The following is a 23,825-nucleotide window of genomic DNA, read 5'->3' as shown; positions in this document are numbered from 1 at the left end:
GGGATAAATAGGACTATGCTAAGAAGCTGGGGAAAAGGATTTTCCCAAGGGATGCAAATCAAGCACAGGGGATTATTCTGGTTGGGTCCCATAAGACCAATTTACAGCTCAACAGCTAGCTTTGCATAATCAGTGGCAGCATTGCCACACTTCATTTGCGAATGAGCATTTTCTCACTATCTTCTTTCTGCAAAGCACTGTGGTAGTGTTGTGCACACAGAGAATGACGACCTCTCGTTTGCTAGTCAGGTAACCGACGAACTACTTTGAACGAGATTCACAAGGAAAGTTAGGCGTGAAGACACCTAAGTTTTGGGTAACTAGAAAGTCACTGGGCTTCACAAAGTCTGACTAAGATGCCTTGGCGCCCTACACACTGAATGGGGAGAAACAAGAACCTGAGAGCGTGATGAACAGAAGGGATACTTGCAACATATGGCACGGGCGCAGTGTGGTTTAAGTGATACAACAGTGAGCAATCCCTGAGGAAGGCTAAATTAGCTCAATGAAATATTGTTGCAGCCTGAAACACCATGTGTGCACACGCACAATTCAAGGCTCAGGTTGGGCGCGATCCAGCTCCCACTGAAGTCAATGGGTGTTTTGTCACTGTGTCTAACGCTGGTGGCTCACAGGTCATAGAAGGGCTGAGTTTAGATTATTTAGATGATCTTAGCTGTGTCTTTCCATCTTCTTAAGGAAAGCGGTAATTTAATTCTGAATTTCCAGCCAAAATGATTTTTTACAGAATCCTGTAACATTCACTCGAGGGTGTTTTCCTGAAGTGAAAAGTTTAACTCAAACTTAACTGGGAATCTGTCACAAAATCTGTAGCTGTTTCATGACCAGAGCTCCCTCTGCTGTCAACTAAGGGACATGCACAAAGCAGTAAAGAGTCAAGTCCAATAGGGAATCCGGTCTTTAAGGAGTTGCTGTCAGATGTCATCACAAAGTTCCGATGAAGGTAATCAGAAAATGCCTGATCCAAAGCCTACTACCGTCAACAGAAAGACTCTCACCAACTGAAGAGGGCTCAACTGGCTCAATTCCATGGGCTCTGGATCAAGCACGAAGATGCCACAGAAAAATGGTCTTCATGTTTGCAGGTTAAGCCTATTTTAACTATTTATTAAATAACTTTAAGGCGACCTATTAAAAGGATCATGAAATTGACAGACTGAGATCAATCACCACGACCCACAACCTTTCTGTCATAAGGGTGTTCTATAGCACCTGTCACCAGAGTTTCTAATATGTACAAATAATGCAACTATGCAGCCATGATACTTGCTTTTTGCTGTAGTTTAATCTGTATTTCAAAAACCATTTTTATTTTTGAAAGAAAACAATGATTTCAAAACAACTGTATTTCAATACACTAAAGATACTATGCCACGTGATAATTAGGATGAGCACCCCCATTCTCCCAATTTTTACTTAATATAATTTATTTTCTTTCTGTACAACTTCCCTGCCCGGGTGTCAACTACTCAGCCTCCCCCTACATATGCCAAACCCCTCCTCAGCTGTTTAAAAATGTGAAAGGGCTCAAGTAAGGAGAAGGGTAAGTTACTTAACCCCACATATCCAGTTTCAAATGAATTCACTGTCCACGGAGATTATCACTATCCCAGCAACAACCATTCTACAGTTAAAATTACTTTGCTTCTAATCAGAATATTATATGTCTTTAAGGTATAGGGGGCATTTTCCTCCAAAGTGCTTTCATTACAATACAGGACATGCTGATAATTACTGTCAATTCTTCAAACACACGCACACACAAGTCTTATTATTTGAAGCACAAGTAACAAGGAGAGAAGAATTACTTAAGATGACAATACAAAGTAATGGCATGAATTAACGAGGGGAAAATAGGCTAAATATCAGGAAAGATTTCTTGGCAGTGAGACCTATTAGTCCCCACAATAGCCTCCCATGGAAAGGAGTGAAAGTCCAGTCACGTCAGACATTTAATAAACTAGACAAAGGACTAGCAAATGTACAGTATTGCTCCTACAAGGGGAAAGGACTAGATGATGTAATTGGTCTTTTCCACCCAGTAAAGCCGTGAGTTTGCATAGGAGTTACATTAACAGCAGTCCAAAATTACACCAGGATAGAGATATCTGAATCCAGATTGGTTCTTAGGTAACAGTGAGGAGTATTTAAAGAGCTGATTTGATTGATCCATTTCATTAACACTGGATTTTAAAACAAATTATTTTTAACATTACAAAAACAGAAATATTTAGGATAGTTAATAGGTTAAAATAGGCTAAGATATTAGCTACAATGTGTTAAACTTCAGTGTATTCAAATTATGATATTTCGAATGACATCAATTAATTTGTTATAAATGAATGTTTGGTGCAGTATTTGTATGAATTCAAACAAAAAAACCCAAATGCAAATGTGTGAGGATCATGGTTCCTGATCAGGGAACACAACACAACACAACACAACACAACACTCAGGCACATATTTTTTCTCTGCCATTCAGAGATTAGTTCTTTCTCCTTTAACAAGACGCCCTCGTCTCATAAAGCCATCCTAAAAGAAATGAGCCAAGACAAAAGAGCTTATTAAACAGACCAGAGCACAACGTTTATTTCTGAAGATACCAGATGCTGCAGTTTTCCTCTACTTACCTACATATTTAAATAAAAGCAAAGCACAGCATCAACAACAAATCCACAGGCCCTGCACAAATTAATGAATTATAATACAACAACAAATGGTAAAGTCAAACAAAAATATTGAAGATCAGAAAAAAGATGAAGTCATCTATGAGATTTCTATGAATTGCATTATGCATAAAAAGTCAATCAAGAAGGGCAGCAACAGGAAGAGATAGAAGAAAAGCACTGCACTGAAATTATTGAACCCAAACCAAAAAAACCATCAACCGTATATTGCAAATGGAGCAAGACAGATGACAGTCAGAAAAAATATTCCTTCTCATTTTCTTGTACACGTTATATTATGCCTCCATAATACATCTTCAATTGCTCTTACCTTCTCTACCATTCAAAAAGCACACTGGGTTTCTCAAAGTCCATCTACTGCTGGTAATGAACTTAATATAGGCATGAATGCTACCATTTATGCACCACACAAAAAGCAGGGAGAGATAACAGATTTAAAACAGAATTCAGGGAACCAATAGCAACTGCAAATAGCAACTTTCATACTTTTCACTTTAGATAATTAAAGAAGTGAGGAAGGATTGTTTATCATGATTGCTTTGTGAAAGTTAAGAGGTTTGCCAACTGACAACCCAGCATGGGGGATGAGAGATGCGCTGAGCACAGAACTGAGCCAGAAAGTCTAAGTTTCAATGTTCTGATGCCACTTCACTCTTGCCCCAGGCAAGTCACGCAACCTCCCTACCTCTGCTTCCTTATGGGAATAGAGAAAGCTGTGAGGATTAGTCAAAGAATTTACAGGCATGAATTTAAGATTAAAAATAAGTATTAAGCATTGTTCTTCAGAGAAAGTTTAAAATCTGATTAAAACAAATATGAAGTATGGTAAATGCATAGAACTAGTTTAGATGTAAAGGCTATCAATGGAAGCAAGCAAACTGGAGAAGCTCCTCACTAAAACAAGCAACTGTTCCTACATTAACACTCAAAATATTACCGTATAAACAAATAATGCAGGAGTCAAAGGCAAAGCAGACTTGTACTTTGCAGGTTAATATATTTAAAAACATGTCCCTAGATACTCAAGTGGCTAAAGATGCAGACAGGCACCTAGTGAGATTTTTAAAAGTGCTTTAGTGTCTAACTCCCTTTGACTTGCAATAGGAATTAGTTGCTTTTGAAAAATTACACTAGGTGCCTAAACAGCCTTAAAAAAATCTAGCCCCTAGTGCCTAGATACTATTGATTGGTGGTTTAGAAATGCAATAGATCTAGTTTCGAAGATTAGAGGGCACCAAAACACAAGGGAAAGTGGGCTCTAACCCCCTCTTGTGGACACCCCATTGTAGAAACCAGATTTTTCTGCTGTAGGATTTGAGAGGAACTTGCTGCATCAATGACTTTTGGAACAGATCAGAGCACAAGGAACACCTCCCATGCATCCACTCCCTGAAAATGCCCCAAGAAGAAGTAATTACTACTGGATTATATTAAAATGGGAAGAGTTAATTTTTGCAATCAGATATATAGGTGTAGGTACTGATTTCAAACAGGAGTCACACCTATTACCTAAAGACAGAATTTTACCCTAATCCTTTAACCATGCACTAGTCCTATTATTGGTCTGAACATATTAGCAATAGGTTGAATGCCTAGTAAATACAAGAAAATTACATCAGAAAATTAGGGGGACAAGCAACTTCCAGCTGCAAACGTCCATTCTGTGCAGTCCACGTTAATAGAGAAGAGATTTTTAAATTTATTTTTAGATATTCACCCACATTGTCAACCTTAGATGCAGGGGTGTGGCTAGCAATATGAAATCTGTATCCACACTGCTATGTTCTGGGTCACCTCATTGGCACTATCCCTATAATCTACCAAGGTAGATCTGCCATTCCACACAATACAGTTAAAGCAGTTAGATGGGGGTGTTTTAATAAAAGGTGTGATGAGGAACACACTAATCTGACAGCCACCATAACTATCTTCCAAAGAAAATCAAGAATTTTCTTCTCAGATGAGTATCTGCTTAGACCCATGATCAGACCCAGTGTTCTATTTGCTTGGATAGGTCAATGCCATTAAAACTATTGCTCATGAACTTAATAATAAAAAGCACAAACTTATGCAAGCAAGCAGTAAAGAGATACTTATACAAGTAAAAGACAACTAACTCTTTGCTATCTAACTATGGTTGTGTAAAAAACTGTTCTTGCAGGACATTTTTAAGCTTACCTTCAGAGAGATAGATGTGCTCACCCCATTTTTTCTTTGTGCAAGTTCTAAAACTTCTTTCTCAATGTTTTCTTGACTAGTGCCCTTGATGTCAATATACTGGCAATCTGCACTAGCATAGTGACACACTATTGCCTGCATGAAGAAAGTCAGGAATAAATCACAGTTCAGCTCTAAATCAAGAATTGTTGATCGTGACATGTATTGACAACCCACCAACTCCCTTCAACGCAAACATCAACGTTGTAACTAAATTTGAATAATTTCTCTGTTTTTCATGCTTTTAGGTACTTCTAGCGTTTGGAAACATTCACTTGGAAAAATAATCTTGCTAGAGATTCACATAGAAAACTTGCACATGGTGAGGTCAAAACATACATTTTGGATATCACACATGATAAAGACGTGACTATGTCACTGAAAGGTTAAGTAGAAGGAAAGCTGGACTGTGAGAGAAGCGCACTGGTAAAGTAACTGTTTCTTTCCACACAGTTATGCAATCTTGTGTGTCGATTGTATCAGATCTCATTAGCTTAAACGGAATTGGGCTGGGTGGGTACCTGAAAAGGAGACCTCCAAGGAAAACCCTAGTTGCTATGTTGCTGATTGAATTAGAGTGGGGATAGTTTTATGCTCTGTGTAAGCTCAGAAGCTTGTCTCTCTCACCAACAGAAGTTGGTTCTATAAAACAGTGGCTCTCAACTTTTCCAGACTACTGTACCCCTTCAGGAGTCAAATTTGTCTGCATACCCACAAGTTTCACCTCACTTAAAAACTGTAGGCCTGGACTGGGTATGTGGATTAAACGGGGGTTAATACTCACCCCACAAAAGAAAAGTAGTGTGTTCTATAGATAAGGGTGTTCAGGACTCACTGATTGCTTATTTATGCACCCCAGGCTCCACAAACAGTAACTGACTCTAAAATGTATGGGAACATCCTGCCTAACATCCTGCCTAAACATTCTGTGATTTAGCACGTTATGACACATTGGGGCCCTGTTTGTTAGGACCCATGTATGAATGTTTGGGAACATCCTGAAACTTTGTTGTTGTAATTAGTAAGTGACTATGCGTACCAGGAATGTGGTTGATATGTAAATCAGGGGACAATAATGGTAAATAAGGCTCAAGGTAAAAACGTTAGTGGAATTAAGATCTGTATTAATGTTGTTATAGTGGTATAAGGATTCCACTGTAATATATGTATCAGTTTTACCAGATATATTAGCTAGATGAAACAAGAATGTAATTGTTTTAAAAGAAGTTAGTCTGTATGATTGAGGAGTGTATGCAGTTTTAGTCTGCAAGATATAAGATGAGGAGGCAGTAGTTTTCAGTCTCCAAGTGCAGGAGGGAAAGAAGATGCTTTGTTTAAAGAACTTTTACAACCCAGATGGTCGAAGATCAAGATAACCTCGGAACACAGAGGAGTTAACAGCCAAGGACAGGAGCAAGACAAAGTGTGAGGCAGGAATGAAAGGATAATAGAAAGCTGTCACACTCGCAACATCAAAGTTAACTGATGACTGCATCAAACGAAAAGCAACCTGACATGGCGAAATCCATAGACCCGAATGGGGATGGATAACTATAAAAATGGGGTGAAGAAATAAGGACTTTGGGTTCATTTTGCAAACTCCAAGGAGCATCGTGTCTACTTGCTTACAAAATCAGACATAAAAATATAAAAGTGTCACAGCACACTATTACTTAAAAATTGCTTACTTTCTCATTTTTGCCATATAACTATAAAATAAATCAATTGGAATATAAAGATGGTATATAGAGCAGTATAAGTAAGTCATTATCTGTAGGAAATTTTAATTTGTATTGACTTTGCTTGAGCTTTTTATGCAGCCTGTTGTAAAGCTAGGCAAAATTCTAGATGAGTTGACATACTCCCTGGAAGACATCTGTTTATGCCCAGGGCTACCAGTACACCTGGTTGAGAACCACTGCAATAAATGATACCACCTCACCCATCATATGTCTAAAACTCTGGGACCAACAAAGCTATCACATTGCATGTTACTCTTCCTTCTCATTTATCCCTGTAGCAGGCCAATGGAAGGTATACAGTGTTATAAGGGTTCTTGTTTATGTTTTTATAAAAACAAAATTTAGGACAATTGCTCCATTTCACTAAAAAAAAACGTCAATAGGCTAGATTCTCAATGAGTATACATCAGCACAATCTCACTGTCTTCAGTACAGCTGTGCTAATGTACACAAGAAGAGAATCTAGTAGAAGGAGATTTCTACAATCAAGAATTGCAGGATCAGGCCCTTATAGTCTAAGTTCTTTGCCTCATTCTACTCTCAGTTACAGTGGTGTGGAATCAGGGTAACTCCATTCACTTTTTCTGTCAAGTGCTATGTTATCATAACAGGTAATTCATAATTAAATGATGTTGTAAATAATCAAATTACATCAGCTTCCGGTACTCAGAAAAGAGAATGACAAAAACTTCATTCCCAGCTAGTCTGCACAGAGAAGGAGGCTTCATGCCAAGACAAATAAACAATAAAGATCCAAAACTGTCCACCAACATGTTTTTTTACAGTCCTGATTAAGGAATATGTATGCGTAAGCACTTCCATGCACCAGTGCTGAAACATACATCTTCCCCTTGTAACTTGGTTACATATTTTTTCCAAAAGAAATTATCATAGATGTAAGTATAATTACAACAAAATTAGATCAGAAATCTATTAAACCCAAAACAAATAATAGGATTAAAAAAGTCTACTAGTATGCAAGAGATTAAGTTTGGATGCGGGGGGCTTAGAGTTATGCAATCTGATTTAAAACATGTTCAATGGCTGTAATTTGAAATGGTTTTCTACCTTCCGGAAGCCTTGAGTTCTGTTCATTCCAGAGCCATGAATCAGCAAGGGATGGAAGAATACTGTGTCTCCCTTCTCCATAACAAGGTGAAGCCTGGGAAGGTTTCTCTTGTAATCAAGTACCCCATGGTGCATCTTGTTTACACCACCCTAGAAACACAAGAGTTTATATTATGGGATAATTATGATATAAAACTACTATAATGTCTTAGTGTGGATAAAAATCTGCACTGTTCAGCTTTCTTTCAGATAAGAATCCGAAGCATGCAATATGCTGGCCTAAGAATCTGCCTATTGGCCTTTAAATCTTCTCATGCCTCAAAGCCCAAATCTACATCAGCTGCTAAGGATATGTTTGCACTGCAATTAAAAACCCATGGCTTGCCCGTGCCATTTGACTTGGACCCCCAGAGCTCGGTCGAAAGTGTAGGAGAGTAAAGAATTAAAAGCTGGACAAATGGTCAGGACTAAGTTACAGGGAACGGGGTAATGGCAAGGGCAAACCTTGTTTCTGTTAATTGGTGTGAATTATTTTAGAGTCTGTTATCCTCCCTTCTTGGCCATATGCGCAGGGGATGAGACTAACAAAATAACTATCGTCACTCCTGCACAAGGCCAGGGTGGGAAGAAAGCATTATCTTTCTTCCCTCCCGGCATGTCTTTGCTTCAAAGAATGTTAGTGTAAAATTAATAGGTTTTAAGATGATGTGCCTCCCCTCTGTATAGTAATCCTCTAAACAACAAACAGGGGTGGGTATAATTGTATTCATCATGGAGTTATTAATATTCATTTTACAGGTGTAAATTTCACCAAATAAAGGTCTATGGGGAGTTGCTGAAATTGTATACATTTATACACTGTTATGGATAAAAGGATTGTAAAGTAAAACCCTCACTTGCAGTGTCGAGATGAAACGAGCAGGCAACAAAGGGTTCCGTCTCCCCAATCCACACCAAGGACAACCTGTTTGGTTATTTCTAACATCAATATCCAACCTAGACCTCCCTCACTGCAACTTGAGATCTTTGCTCCTTGTTCTGTCATCTACTACCATTGAGAACAGGCTAGCTCCATCCTCCCTGGAACCTCCTTTCAGGTAGTTAAAAGCTGCTATCAAATCCCCCCTCATTCTTCTCTTCTGCAGACTAAACAAGCCTAGTTCCCTCTGCCTCTCCTCATAAGTCTTGTGCTCCAGCCCACTAATAATTTTTGTTGCCCTCCGTTGGACTCTCTCCAACTTCTCCACATCCTTTTTGTAGTGGGGGTCCCAAAACTGGACACAATACTCCAAATGCAGCCTCAACAATGCTGAATAGAGGGGAATAATCACTTCCCATGATCTGCTGGCAATGCTCCTACTAATGCAGCTCAATATGCTATTAGCCGTCTTGGCAACCAGGGCACACTGCTGACTCATATCCAGCTTCTTATCCACTGTAACTCCCAGGTCCTATTCTGCAGAACTGCTGCCTAGCTCGTTGGTCCCCAGTCTGTAGCTGTGCATGGGATTCTTCCGTCCTAAGTGCAGGACTCTGCACTTGTCCTTGTTGAATCTCATCATATTTCTTTTAGCCCAATCCTCCAATTTGTCTAGGTCACTCTGTATCCTATCCCTACCATCCAGAGTATCTACCACTTCCCCTAGCTTTGTGTTATCTGCAAACAAGTTGAGGGTGCAATCTACCCCATCCTCCAGATCATTAATGAAGATGTTGAACAAAACCGCCCCCAGGACTGACCCCTGGGGCACTCCGCTTGTGACCGGCTGCCAGGTAGACATCGAGTCATTGACCACTACCCGTTGAGCCCAATGATCTAGACAGCTCTCTATCCATTTTATAGTCAATTCATCCAACCCATACTTCCTTAACTTGCTGATAAGAATACTGTGGGACACCATATAAAAAGCTTTGCTAAAGTCAAGGTATATCATGTCCATCGCTTTCCCCACATCCACAGAGCCAGTCACCTCTTCACAGAAGGCAATCAGGTTGGTCAGGCATGACTTGCCCTTGGTGAATCCATGTTGACTGTTCCTGATCACCTTCCTCTCTTCTAAGTGCCTTAAAATGGATTCCTTGAGGACCTGCTCCATGATTTTTCCAGGGAATGAGGTGAGGCTGACCAGTTTGTAGTTCCCTGGATCCTCTTTCTTCCCTTTCTTGAAGATGGGCACTATATTTGCCTTTTTCCAATCATCAGGGACCTCCCCCAATTGCCACAAGCTTTCAAAGATAATAGCCAACAGCTCTGAAATCACATCAGCCAACTCTCTCAGCAACCTTGGATGCATTGCATCTGGCTCCAGGGATTTGAGTATTCCCTCCCCCCACTCCAAAATCCAGATCACATTTAATCCCACATGCAGTTTTACCTCCCAATCAGGGTAATCATGTTGCTTCAGGGAACCCTTGTGGGTTCCTGGTAAAACAGCCAAGCAACCATTGCTGCGATCTATCCGCTCCATGGCAGTCCAGGAACACACAATGAGATCTGCAGGCCGGAATGGAAAGTAGTGCAAATCCTGATGCATGGGATGGCGAGAGGTCTTCTTGCCTGGAATAAAAAGACACAAGTTTGAATCATGAAAAAATTCAACGGTTTTAAACTAAATAGAGATTTCTCACTGTTCAATTCCATTGAGGGGACAGGGCATGCTGCAAGAACTAGTTTTGTTCTGCATTTGATCAAAAGAACAGCTGCATTCAGGGCACATCAGAAGAAACATTGAAATCCATTATATTTCCAACAGGTCACTTCTTCCTTTGCTGCTTTTTAGTTTTATTGACTTTTGTGACAAGGCCAGACCTGACGGCTACAGGAGAGTATTGGAAAGTATATATATTAGCCCTAGGATCCACAAATCCTTGTTCCCTGGGTGATTCAGCCAGGATTACACCAGGTCAGTTAGGTCCAATTAGGCCACCTCAGGTCAATTAAGGAGCTTGCCCCAGAAGTTAAGAGCCTCCCTGTCAGGGAGACAGGGGCAGCTGAAAGGGAGTTGAGAGGAGGAGTGGAGCGGAGCGGAGTGGTGCAGCTACAGAGCTTAAAGCCATTGCTGTTGCTGCCACAACACCAAAGGTACAGGAGTTAGGGAGAAGTCTATCCTGGAAGGGCCGAGGGTTGTAGGCACAGAGGCCTGAAGGAGGACCCGGCTGCTCAGACAACTGAGTGAAGGAGTTGAGCTGGGGTGACCTCAGGCAAACAGGGGAGGATCACAAGGACAGAGACCCAAGATGAGGAAGGCAGAAAAACCCTTGCCCCGGTTCCAGGAAGCGGACCGCGAGCTGTGGGGCCAAGGACAGGCAACCCAGGGAAGGTAATAGCTCTCATGGACTAAGCAGTTTGAGGCTACTCCTCGCAGGGTCCCTGGGTCGAAGGTGGGACTGGGCCCCCCTGCTCCCACCCAGCCAGACCACCAGCATAGCCAAAGAGAGTGCAGGACACACAGAGGGGCACAACAGGCCTCCCTCGCCACACTTTTCTTTGTAGTACTTTGTGTTGTTTAAATAACATTGGACCAAGACTATCAACCAACTGTCCCCTACTATGTATCTACACTCATATTCTGTAGTTCTTCTGCATTTTTTAACCAGGATGGGAAGGTTGATGGTCTGCAGGAACTAAGTATATTAATCTTTTAACATAATCAATACCTGCTGAAAATACAAAGGAAGATAATGGTGAATTATAGAAGTGGCATACATCTGAATATTATGAAGCCATAAGAGTGTATCTAGAAGTGGATCTTTGTGATGCTTTAGATGAAGTGATGGTTTCTAAACCTCACACTCTAATATGCTTGAATGCCAAGATTTTCAAGAACAGGAGCCAAAAGTTAGGCTTCTAAATCCATATTTTGGCACTTCTTTAAGTGTCTAGATTTTCAAAAGTTCACAGCAGTTAACAGCTCCCACTGTGGTCAGCATCTACATGTCTAAACTCTCGGTCCAAAGACAGTGTAAGGATGCTCTCTAGGTGAAGAACACTCTTCCTCGGTTCTGTTCTATTGAGGTCAATGAGAGTTGCTGAGTGCTCAATGCTTTTGAAAGCCAGGCTGCCAAGGGCTAGATCAGGAGTTCTCAAACTGGAGATCGGGATCCCTCAAGGAGTTGCCAGGTTATTATGGGGTGGTTGCAAGCTGTCAGCCCCCGCACATGCCATGGCTGTGGCTGCCAGCCCCGTTCATGGCTGACAGCCAGAGTCCTTCAGAGGTGGGTGAGTGGAGAGCAGCGGCTGCTGGCTGGGTGCTCTGAAGGCAGGGCCGCTCCCAGCAGCAGCAGCACAGAAGTAAGGATGGCATGGCATTGGGTGAGCGTCATCATATCCTGAAATATTTTCAGTGGGGATCCCAGAAAAAAAAACTTTGAGAATCCCTGGGCTAGATCCTACAAAGAAGCCATGTATTCACTATATTGGTGTTCTGTGTGTGTGCCGGGATACGGCCAGTATATCCATTTGCAAGATCAAGCCCTAATTGAGATGTCTAAATATGGACATGGAAGCCTAACTTTGGGCTCCCTCATTTTGAAAAAAATATTTCAAAGGCCAAAGTCACAGAGAGATTAAAAACGCCACCAAAGCCATGACATTTTCTAATTAAAGGTGAATATCTGAAACCAATAAACTTGTGTATAAAATTAAAATGGTTAAAGGCTATTTTCTGAACAAGTTAAAGATTTATTCCTGAATCAAGATGCTGTTTTATAAAATCTTCAACTCTGGTGGCAGAATATGACTATGTTATAAACTCCTTGAAAAGTAAAACTTGCTCAAAGAAGAACTGTCTGATTTAGACTCGAAAATTATGTGAAAATCTGCAAACAGAAAAAATGTCTTTAAAATCCAATAAAAACAGTTTTTATTCTTAAGATTTCCCTAAACATTTGGGTTGCAAACCCTGCAGCATTAAGATAATCTACAAAGCCCCAGTTCACAAGGTATTCAGCAGATGTCTAACTTTAAGCATGTGAGTAGCTCAAATTACTTCAGTGAGACACGGCGGTGGCGATCCCTTGAGCAAGGATGATCTCCCACAGAATTTATTTTATATGGGTCCACTGGTGACGGAGAAGTCTGACCCCTGAGCCACAGACTCATTGGCAGATGTTGCAGTTGGTGTGTAAGGCAGGGTTGGGCCACGATTACTGAATGACAGTTGTCTTTCCTTTCTTTTCAGGCGTTTTTCTGCGACCAGGGAGAGGCGATTTTCCTCAAAAACAGTTGCTCCTTCTTCGGCAACTGTCTCAGTGTGATGTCGATGCCACTTCTCTTGATGTTTGTCTTGAGGATAACTTTGAAGCGTTCTTTTGGGCTCCGTTTCTTTTCTCTTTTGCTGAGGTGGGAGTAAAACAATTGTTTTGGTAGGCGTGTATCAGGCATGCGCATTTAATGCCCGCTCCACCTCAGCTGGTGCTGGATAATCAGGGCCTCAACACTGAAGATGTTGGCCTCCATTAACACGGTGATCCTTCCACTTTATGTTGAGGATCTTCCAGAGAAAGTGCTGGTGCTCTAGGTTTTTCAGGTGTTTCTGTGCATCACCTAAATCTGATACCTGTAGAAGAGAGCTGGGATTACCACAGCTTTATAAACTAAAAGTTTAGAGTGTATTCTGATATTGTGGTTATTGAACACCTGGCAGGACAGTCTGCCAAAGGCAAGGCTGGCACAATGGATTCTGTGCTGAATCTTGATGTCTATGTTTGCCCTCTATAAAAGATGGCTGCCAAGGTAGGCAAAGTCTTCTACATTTTCCAGTTCTTCTCTGTCAACGTAGATCTTCCTTGCTGGGTCTGATGATTGACTGGGAGCAGGCTGATGGGGAACTTTTGTTTTACCGATGTCCAGGGTTAGCCCTAAACTTTTACAAGTTTCTGAGATGGCTGAATGTAGCTCCTCCTTTCAATGTGCAACTACAGCAGAAATCATCTGCGTACTAAAGTTTAGTTATTGTTGTCGATGTTATTTTAATTCTAGCACAGCGTCGAGAGAGGTTGAATAAGTAACCGTCAGTCTGATATTGGATGCCAATGGCCTGTGGCAGATGGTCTTGGATTAGCGTTTTCATAGCTACTAGGAAAACGGAGAAGAGTGGATGCCAGTACACAACCTTGCCTTATTCCTGGACAAATGGCAAGGGGCTTAAAGGTAGAGCCACTGCACAGGATGGAGCAGTCACCTGGTGAGGGAGGAGTCTTACAATGATGGTAAGTTTCCTTGGACAACCAAACTTTGACAAGATTGTCCACAGAGCCTCACGGCTGACACAGTCAAAGGCTTTGGTCAGATGGATAAAGGCCATATACAGCTCCTGGGACTACTGACATGCTTAAAGCTTGGCACGTGTACCTTGCTGAATTGGGACCTAACAGTCAGAAAGTGAAACCGACTATTTTATTTTCATTGCCAAAATGAATTTTATTCAATTTTCAAAATTATTTTGGTTTGAATAAAAGAAGGTAATTTTTTTTAACATCTAAGAAGCTCTCATTTCGTTGGTTTTTGTAAAAAATTTTTTTAAACCTAGACAGACAATGTCCCCTTTACACAACATAAAACTTCTTTTCCCTCCTCATACAAGTGCCCCTTACCAGAATCTGGAGGTTTATTTATCAGCAGCGTCTGCATGACCATGATGTTTGGCCCTGTGAAGCACTCAACATATTTTAGGATCTAAGGTGAAGGAAATATATTAGAAAAAATGTGAGATGTTTATGTTGCAACGTATATTACAAACAAACCAAAACTGATCTTCATATCGTGTAGGCCAAGAATACACTACAAACTTTTTCCCGCATAACTGTATTGGTCATGGTATGATGAGATGATTTACGACTGACAGAGCTGTGCTAGCAAAAGTCTCTAGCGTAGACAGAGTTATTCAGGCACAAATGCATTTTTGTGGTTAGAGCTTATTTTGTTTGCCGGGGAGGGGGTCAAGTGGTGTGGGAATAAGATCTGCAAAAGCACAATTTTGCCAGTATAAATTGCATCCACACTAGGAGCACTTTGCTAGGTCTGGCATACCAGTATAGCAATACCAGCAAAGCATTCCTAGTGTAGGCATAGCGGCAACATCTGTTGCTATGACAGTGACTAAGAAAAAGTGAACTCACATATACTTCAATATCTTATACCTGGCTGGAGCAATGACAGAAGAACTACGACATTCTATGCATTTATCTGTGCTGTTCTAAATTAGTCTGCAAAAGCAACATTACCTGGTTTTCGGTTGCTATGTGCAATACAATCAGACTGCATTTATATATACAGCAACTGCACTTCAAGTAGACTTATTTATTTTCCAAAAATCACTACATACTCCATCATCCATTGCCATGGACATAGATGTGGAAGAGGAATGTGAGGCACAGTGAAAAACATGCACAAAGGTTCCTTCAAACTATTTTAGCATTAACATAAACTTTCTAAACTGTACATTGCCTTATGTTAAGCTGCACCTAAATATCTACATGTGAAAATCCAGTTGGTTATTTTGAGAACTCACACAGACTCCTCTTGCTGTTTTAAGAAAGGTTATAGGATATAATTTCAGTTGCTTTACGTGGGCAATTACATAGAACAAATGTACACCAGGATTTTCCCTTTTACCTCAGGCATGGAACAATATCTGAAGAGCTCTTCATCGTCCTGAAAATCTTGAATTCTAAAAACTGTTCTTTGATCTGGGACAAACTCTGACTTAGCAAAGGCCACATCCCTCGTTATGATCAAGCCAGGCACTTGCACTTCCTTTTACAGATCTTTGCAAACTCATTTCTAGAAAAACACAGTTGGAAACCATTTCAACACACATTTTACTATTTTACATACCAAGTTATAATTTGTTTAAATGACGGAATAAGTTATTTGTTAATAAAATGCTTCCATCTTGGGAGAACCCAAAGTTCAAGCTGTTTCAAAAAGCCGCATAGCTTTACTAAATAGTAGTATGATTGTGTCTACCCAAACAGCTATTCTGTACCTGAAACGCTCAATGTCTTCACCAGAAACCAGGTTTTTAATGAGTAGGTAACCATTTTCATCATAAAAGTGACTCTGCTCTGGAGTTAAAAGGTTATTATCCAGGGTGTAACTGCAAAGATAAACAAGAAAAATCACACCAGTATAGAGAGGGGTGAGATGAGAATTGTCTCAGCAATGACCTGAAAGGAAGAGTACAAAGTTAACGGAATGTATTTCATTTCCTTCTGTCAACAATTATTTGCAGAATCTCGGTAGTTAATGTAGATCAGAACAAGCATAAAAAGACATAATCAGATACACACAACAGTGGTCTTACGACCTGCTCTGTGAACATCAAATAGACAGAAAAAATAATCTGAAATGGAGAGAATTAAACTCTCAACATCAAGGTTTTATCTGCCATAGAAAAAATTATTCACACAGCAATTTTTACTATGAGTTAATGTTTGTATATAAAACTCCAGAGAGGTGCGTAACGGTTCATATAGAATATATACAAAGGGCTCAGCCCTCAGAAGTTTGCAATTTCGGGTAGAACAACATGACAAGATGTAGGGTAAGATGCACACAATAAGCCTTCAGGAGAGATGTATAGCTGAAATAAACTCTTGAAGTTTCTTGTTTTCACAAGATACACATGTACTGTAATCCTGTTGGGTACATCCAATGCACTCACATGATTATTCAGCACAATTGTTTTTCCTACTTGTGAATGTAGGATATTTTGAGGCAAAAATAATACCTTGTCAAAAAGAGGGAGTGGAATATCCTCGATAGCCTTACACATAGAAGCAGTACTTATGTAAACAGACCCTTGAAGTCAAACTATTCACATTTTCAAGATCAAGTTCCAAGTTACTTTGTTAAGCCAAATTTAAAAGAGCAGAAAGTGTCCTTGCAACATTTGAAACTATATGAGGACTTCTAATCAACAGGTGAATTTGGAAGACAAGAAGACAAGATATGGAAATAAAAATTAAGGGTATATACAGATCAGAAATTAAACTTCAAATTTAATATTAGAAAAACAGTAAAATGTCACTTACTGAAACTCCATTGGGTATTTAACAGAAGCAATTTGTTCTGCAGTAGGAAATGTTGTCTAGGGCATAAATTGAGGCAAATAAAATAGTACAATATATTGAGTGTCATAGAAAGTTGGTTTGGAATTCCAGAAGCTGATACTTTATTATAATGCATGTTAAAATCATTAACAATGTATTTTGCTGTAAACTGTTGTTATCCATTTTCCCCTTAGAATATATTCCCCCTTCCCACTACTTGCTGCAAGACCGACAACTCAAAATAGAGAGAGAATACCAAGGGCCTGATCCTGCTTATACAAGTTATCAGAACCTGCATATTCTAAAGTTGATGCAAAATTCCCAACAGCAGCAAGATCAGCCTTTTAGAGCCAAATCTTGAGATGTTGAGCAACCTCAGCTCCCACGGACTTAAATGAGATGAAGGGCTCTTAACATTCACAGGACAGGACTCCCTCTATGAGTACCCAATGAAGATCAATTAAGGTGAAGTACAACTTGTGATATTTTAACAAGTTCACCTTTAATTAGTGAAGATAATACTCTGTGATGTACAGTTTAATCTGTGGAACAGTTAAGTCTCACATACTAGCAAATGAGATTTTATTACAGCCTCATGTCTGCTTATCAGACCACTGATGAGCGCTACAGATCTATCACTATATTTTTGTGCATATTCGTGAAGTATGGATTTGGGAAGTTCTGCTGTACTTTGGTTTTGTATTTATGAATATATTTTTATAGGTATTATAATACCCCAGGGAGCCATTTATGTGCTCAAAAAGGTGGGTTTTTATATGTATCATGATATTGGCACTATCTACAAACTGAAATACCAAGAGAAAACCAAATCTTGGGTAATCTCAATCCTACGTGTGGCTTTGACAATACTGTAAAAGACAAATGCAAATAACCGCAAAGCCATACCAATTCTAGATCCTGCACATACATTACTCAAATAGAAAACCAAATGCAACACAGAACATGAAGCTACAAACAGTATATTCCTCTTTAATTTTAACAGTAGGACAGTGCACATAATGTCTTTTCTCCCCACTTCTTTTCAGGAATGAATAAATATCTAACACTATAGATGTCAATATTTTTGTTTTAATATCTAATAAAAATTGACATCTTTGTAAAGCCTTCTCATTCAGGGCTCCCCCAGTGTTCCTCATTGAAAGCAACTTCACTTATGTTGCCTAACACTTCCCATTGTTATAAAAAATCCTTAGCACTTTATTTTAGAAGCTCTAACACCTCCTTTGTGTGAAGCAGGCCTTTAAAATCTGCCGGGAAAAAGCACTCTAAGAAAAGAGGCCCTTTTCTTTGTCCCATGGAAATTCCATTCAGATTAAGCGAAAGAATAAACTGTTAAGAATCATCATTTCCCTTTCCTTGTGGAAATTCTTCAGGAAAATGCTGGCAGCATGTCCAAATAACTGAACACAAACATTCTACAGCCCTGGGCCCACATTGGTACCAAAACAGCAGCACATGCCTTACTTGGAGCAGCTGTTACAGCAGGGGATGACCTGGGCCAGGCTGTCCCTCCCCCAGACCACCCAAAAAATCACACACTCCACACGCAGAACAAGATCTTAGCATCTGATCCTTCCCTTCACGGGCACTTCATGGGGCAGTTCAACCAACTCTCAACAGGGCTGGGCTCTCCCTAGTAACCATTCTGAATGCCGGACATGACCCAGCTCTGAGGGCACCAGATGAGGAAGGGGCGATGCTGGGTTGGCCCTTCACGATGTATACGGGGCATGGGGCCCCTCAGAGCCTCCTGCCCACCCCGCCCCCTGTGCGTTGTGAAGGACCATGCTGGCGACCCTCCCCCGCCTCCCCCTGTCCAGCATCCGGGAGGCTCCCCGTGCCCACTCGGTACACTACTGCTGAAGTACTCTTCCTAAGGAGTCATTTCCCACTTTGTATGTGTGCAACTGATTGTTTCTTCCCAAGTGGAGTACTTTGCATTTCTCCTTATTGAATTTCATCCTGTTTACTTTGCCACTCTTCTCTGGATTTTCTCCAATTTCTCCATATTTTCCCTGAAATGTGGTGCCCAGAGCTGGACACAATACTCAGCCCAGGTCTAATCAGCGCAGAGTAGAGCAGAAGAATTACTTCTCATGCCTTGTTTACAACACTCCTGCTAATACATCCCAGAATGCTGCTTGCTTTTTTTGCACCAGCGTTACGCTGCTGACTCATATGTAGCCTGCAGTCCACTATAACCCTGAGATCCTTTTCTGCCGTACAGTGGTGTACCATGGGTCTCCAGCACCCAAGAGCCAAGCCTGCATTTCCACCCTCTGTCCCATAAGGCAGGAGGGGTCCCCAACTCCCACCAGATGATGCCGCCCCACCCAGCTGCCCTGGGGTCTGTACCTATGGTGGGGGGAGGCGGTTTGTGGGGAGAAGCTGCTTACCTCCTCCTGCTTGAGAACTTTCTGTGACTCATTGCGAGCCAGGCTCGGCCGCCTCCCCCTCCACACTTACCCACTATGCTGTGCACGCCTCTCTTGCCCCAGCCCTGCAGCCCGGGGCCCACTCGGGTGGGTTGATCTCACTCCCCAGCCTACAGAGGGACGCCGCGTTGGCTTTTCACAATGTATAGGGAGCAGAGTGCCCCTCAGAGCCTCCTGCACCCCCACACCTTGTGCATTGTGCAAGGCCAAGCCAGTCTCTTCCCCTTTCCCCCATGGCAGGCACCCAGGGGCCTCTTCCTGCCTCCCCATTACCCTCTGTACGCCACTGTTACAGTACTCTTCCTAGGGAGTCATTTCCCACTTTGTATGTGTGCAACTAATTGTTTCTTCCAAGTGGAGTACTTTGCATTTGTCCTTATTGAATTTCATCTGTTTACTTCAGACCATTTCTCCAGTTTGTCCAGATCATTTTGAATTTTAATCCTATCCTCCAAAGCACTTGCAACCTCTCCCAGCTTGGTATCAATTGCAAACTTAGTAAGTGTACTCTCTATGCCGTTATCTAGATCACTGATGAAGATACTGAACAGAACCAGACCCAGAACTGATCCCTGCAGGAACCCATTGGATACGCCCTTCCAGCTTGATTGCGAATCACTGATAACTACTCTCCGGGAGCAGTTTTTCAACTAGTTATGCACCCACCTTATAGTAATTCCATCAAGGCTGTGTTTCCCTAGTTTATGATGTCATGTGAGACAGAGCCAAAAGCCTTATTAAAGTCAAGATATACCACATCTACTATTTCCCCCATTCAAAAGGCTTGTTATCCTGTCAAAGAAAGCTATCAGGTTGGTTTGACATGATTTGTTCATGACAAATCCATGCTGACTGTTACTTATCACCTATTATCTTCTAGGTGTTTACAAACTGATTGCTTAATTATTTGCTCCATTATCTTTCTGGGTACTGAAGTTAAACCGATTGGTCTGTAAGTCCTCGGGTTGTCCTTATTTCCCTTTTTATAGATGGGCACTGTATTTGCCTTTTTCCAGTCCTCTGGAATCTTGTATGTAACATGCAGTTGCAATTTATCCGGGACACTGGAGATTACCTCTCCGCTATGGAAGAAAAATGAAGTGGGATTAATTTTAAATAAACACAACTGGACGTGACCTTAGTTTTATCCCTTTTTTTCTCCCTGAAAGACAGAATCTCCTGCGCACTGTTCCCACAACAGCATGCTACAGCATTTGTGCGGAACAAACTCAGAGAGAAAAGTGTCACGTTCTAAATCACTAACACCACTTAATGGAGCACCTGCATTGTTCACAGCTGTCTCTGATCCAAGTGCTGACAAAGACCAGCATGGCTTAGCTTTTAAATATGGCAAGAACAGAGCCTGAAGTGATTTGGCAGATGGAGTCTGAACTAAATGACTGACTACACAGAAAGACACATGCATACATCTGCATGTCCATCAACACCAGCTCAGATTTAAGTCAGAAGGTCTCAAGGTTGTCTGAATTGTTCATGATTAAGGATAAGATTTTGTCACAGAGATCAAGGATTCAGTAACTTCCAGAGACCTCTGTGAAATTATCCTTTTCAGTTTCCGGAGGCTGCCCACAGCCGCTGCGGGGGGACAGGCCCGCAGCTCCGAGCCACGGGCAACGGGGGAATCTCAGAGCTCCAGGGTCCCTCTGCTACTCACGTGGGTCTGAGCTTTAGGGTCCCCGCCAGCTACAGCAGTTATGGCAGGGGTTGCCAGAGCTCTCAGATGCTGCGGAGTGACACTGCAGCCATTAACCACTGTGGGTGTCAGGGGAATCCTGCTGCCCCTAGTTGCGAAGGGCGGCAGGGGAATGAGCCACCGTGAGGGACCCAGGAGCCTGGAGCCCCAATTTGGTGTGGGCGTTGGGCCCCGCAGCTCAGAGCTACAGTGGAATGTCAGAGCCTGGAGGTCCCACTGCTGCCCACGGCAGCGCTGAGCTCCAAGGTCCCCACCATGCACAGCAGCTACTGTGGTGGGCCGTGGAGCTCTCAGCTGTAGCGGAGGCCCCCAGTCGTGGTTGGGGACCCGGAGCCTGAACCATCCATGTCCTGGACCCCTGAGCTCTCAGCCAACCCTCCCCGCCCCCAGCTCCCAGCCCCTGCACCCTCTCCTTCCCCCTGGACAGTTCCCAGCTGCCCCATTATTTTCAGTAAAACTCAGGGACAGATCACAGCTTCTGTGGTTTTTTGTGTATTGCCCATGAGCTCTCCCTGACTTTTACTAAAAATAACTGTACAAAATCTTAACCTTATTCATGATTCTGGAGAAGTACGATGTCACTCTAGAGAGGCTTCACTATCTTAAAGGGAATAAGAGAAAAAAAAAGAAGGACATTTTCTACAAGGAGAAGCAGCTTTTTAACCAGGTTCAAACCCTCCACGGAAGTTTAACATGGAAAAGAACTGCACACGCAGCTAGTCCCATCCTATTTATTTTTATTAGCCTCCCCCTGTTCATTTATTTCATTCACCTGCTGAGTCATACCTTTTAGATTTGAAGCTCTCTGGGGCAGACTGTCATTTGTTATATTTATGTACAGTGCCCAGCACAATAGGACTCAAACCTGGTTGAATCCTCTAGATGCCACTAAAATATGTTAAATAAAAATAATAATGGAAAATACCTACAACATTACGTCACCCGATCTAGGGAACAGTTTTGCATCTGCTAAGTATATAGTACTTTGTCTGTCTAGTTTAGAACTTTCATCAGGAATTCGTTCCTCTCTATCAGAAAGTGTCTTCTGAGATGTAGCTTAAATTTCCCCTTCTTAATTTCATCAAATTTCTCATATGCCATCCTAAATAATTACTATCCATCCTTCGTGTTTATATCCTTCATATATTTGTAGACTTATGTCCCTCTCTATCACTGTCTCTTCCCAAATTATTACTCAAAAGTATGCTGCTCACCTACCAACTTTTTCTTTGACTTTAGTTGCATATTAGAGCTGAACTGCAGCAAAAAATGAAATATTTTTACCATCAATGAGTTACATAACTCTTCCATACCTCAGATGCCATACTTGTAAAATAGAGTTAATAACTAACTGTCTTCATGCCGTCCTTTGAGACACTAAGTTTAAATGAAACACACAAAATAAATCACTATAAAATCTTCCTCTAATTCAATACCTCCTCTATACCTTGTGCTTCTCAACCGCCTACTTTTCCCATTCACCTCTTGAGAAGTTTTAAAATGTTTTTAAAGGACATTTAAAGAGATATAGAATGTATATAACCTCTCTGAGCAGATAGATCACAGCATGGTCTGAGATCCACCACAAAGGGAGAGTATCACAGAGTTTAGCCCCTCCACAAACTCTTTGAAAATATAGGGGAAAGCTTATCATGCCTAAGCCTCTCTCTTCCCCAGACTAGTGTGCACAAACTAGCGTATATGAGCAAATTAAGTAGCCGTACAGAAAACTAGGAACTTCTGTGCATAGCTATCCAATTTCTGTGCACAGTCAGGTGCAGAGCACCTTTGAGAACCTGACCTTTTATGTCTAGCATTTAAAAACCAATTCCAATAGGATTTCAAACAGGGAAACACCTGAAGAGCAGTAAGCCTGTCACATGCCCCTTAGGAAAGTGTAACCGGTACAAAGGGTAGCTGGCAGCTACAGAACAGGCGTTTCAGGAAGAAAGCAAAGGGCAAGGGATGCATGAGGAGGGTGATACACACCCTACTCTCATTACAATGAGTCTCAAGCGGCAAGTAACGGTGGAGAGATGATTGCAGGGCAAAGATACAAGCCTGCAGTGGGTGCAGGATCACTGCTATTTACCCACACCCACAGCATGCTCAGCACTGTACACAGCAAGAGACATGGTCCCCAACCGGCAGTCTAATATAAGCAGGGTGACAGGGTGAAGCAGTGACAGCATCTCTGTGTCCTTCCCAGGTGCCTGATAAGACAGCCAGGCAGAAGGTGGAGGGGAGGCTGCCCAGGCAGAAGGGTGGTGGGGGCATGCATGCACAAGGGAGAAGTCAGCCCAGGCCGAAGAAGAGGTGTGGGTACAGGGCAGGCAGCAAAGACTGAAGGAGGGAAGGAGGAGGCAGCCAAAAGTCTCTCATCCCACACCTGGGTTCCGCCTCCCACCCCTAGCAAAGACACACGCAGGTGCGCAGAGTCCATGAGGGCGAAGGGGGTAATGGGGAGCGGAACCAGGTCCCTCCAGGGCCTGCTCTGAGATTGGCCCCACGGCTTCTGACCCTACAGCCCGGCTCGGGAAGGATACGAGGGCAGCTGCGCCTGGCCGGGGATATAGGTACATCAGGATCTTGCCCAGCCGGGCTGCTGCTGTTGCCTTCCACATGGTTCGTGAAGCTGGGGTCGGAGAAGGGATTCAGGAGCTGCCAGCGCCACCAGCCAGGACTGCCGCGTCGAAGTGAACTGAGTCCTGCACGCAGCTGCTCTGAGCTGGTGCTGAAGTAGCTCCCCTCCTGTGACCCCTGGGCGGGACGACAATGGGCCCAGCCCACACAGTGGCGGGGCCCTGCTCGAGCCTCACCCACCAGCACTGCTCCACTGAAAGGCAGCGATCCACACCACCCACTT

At 42.1% G+C, this 23,825-nt stretch overlaps 1 pseudogene; it reads right to left on the bottom strand.

Moving 5' to 3' along the window:
- Positions 1–2,499: 2,499 nt before the first annotated feature.
- LOC137163731 (phytanoyl-CoA dioxygenase, peroxisomal-like) lies at positions 2,500–23,583 on the bottom strand (annotated as a pseudogene).
- Positions 23,584–23,825: the final 242 nt, after the last annotated feature.

Source organism: Emydura macquarii, unplaced genomic scaffold (assembly GCF_026122565.2).
Source record: "Emydura macquarii macquarii isolate MOO-44397 ecotype Brisbane River unplaced genomic scaffold, CSIRO-AGI_Emac_v2 contig_2636, whole genome shotgun sequence".
Lineage (NCBI taxonomy): Eukaryota > Metazoa > Chordata > Testudines > Chelidae > Emydura > Emydura macquarii.
Note: the sequence above shows the minus strand (reverse complement) of the source record. Positions and strands in the feature narration are given on the sequence as shown.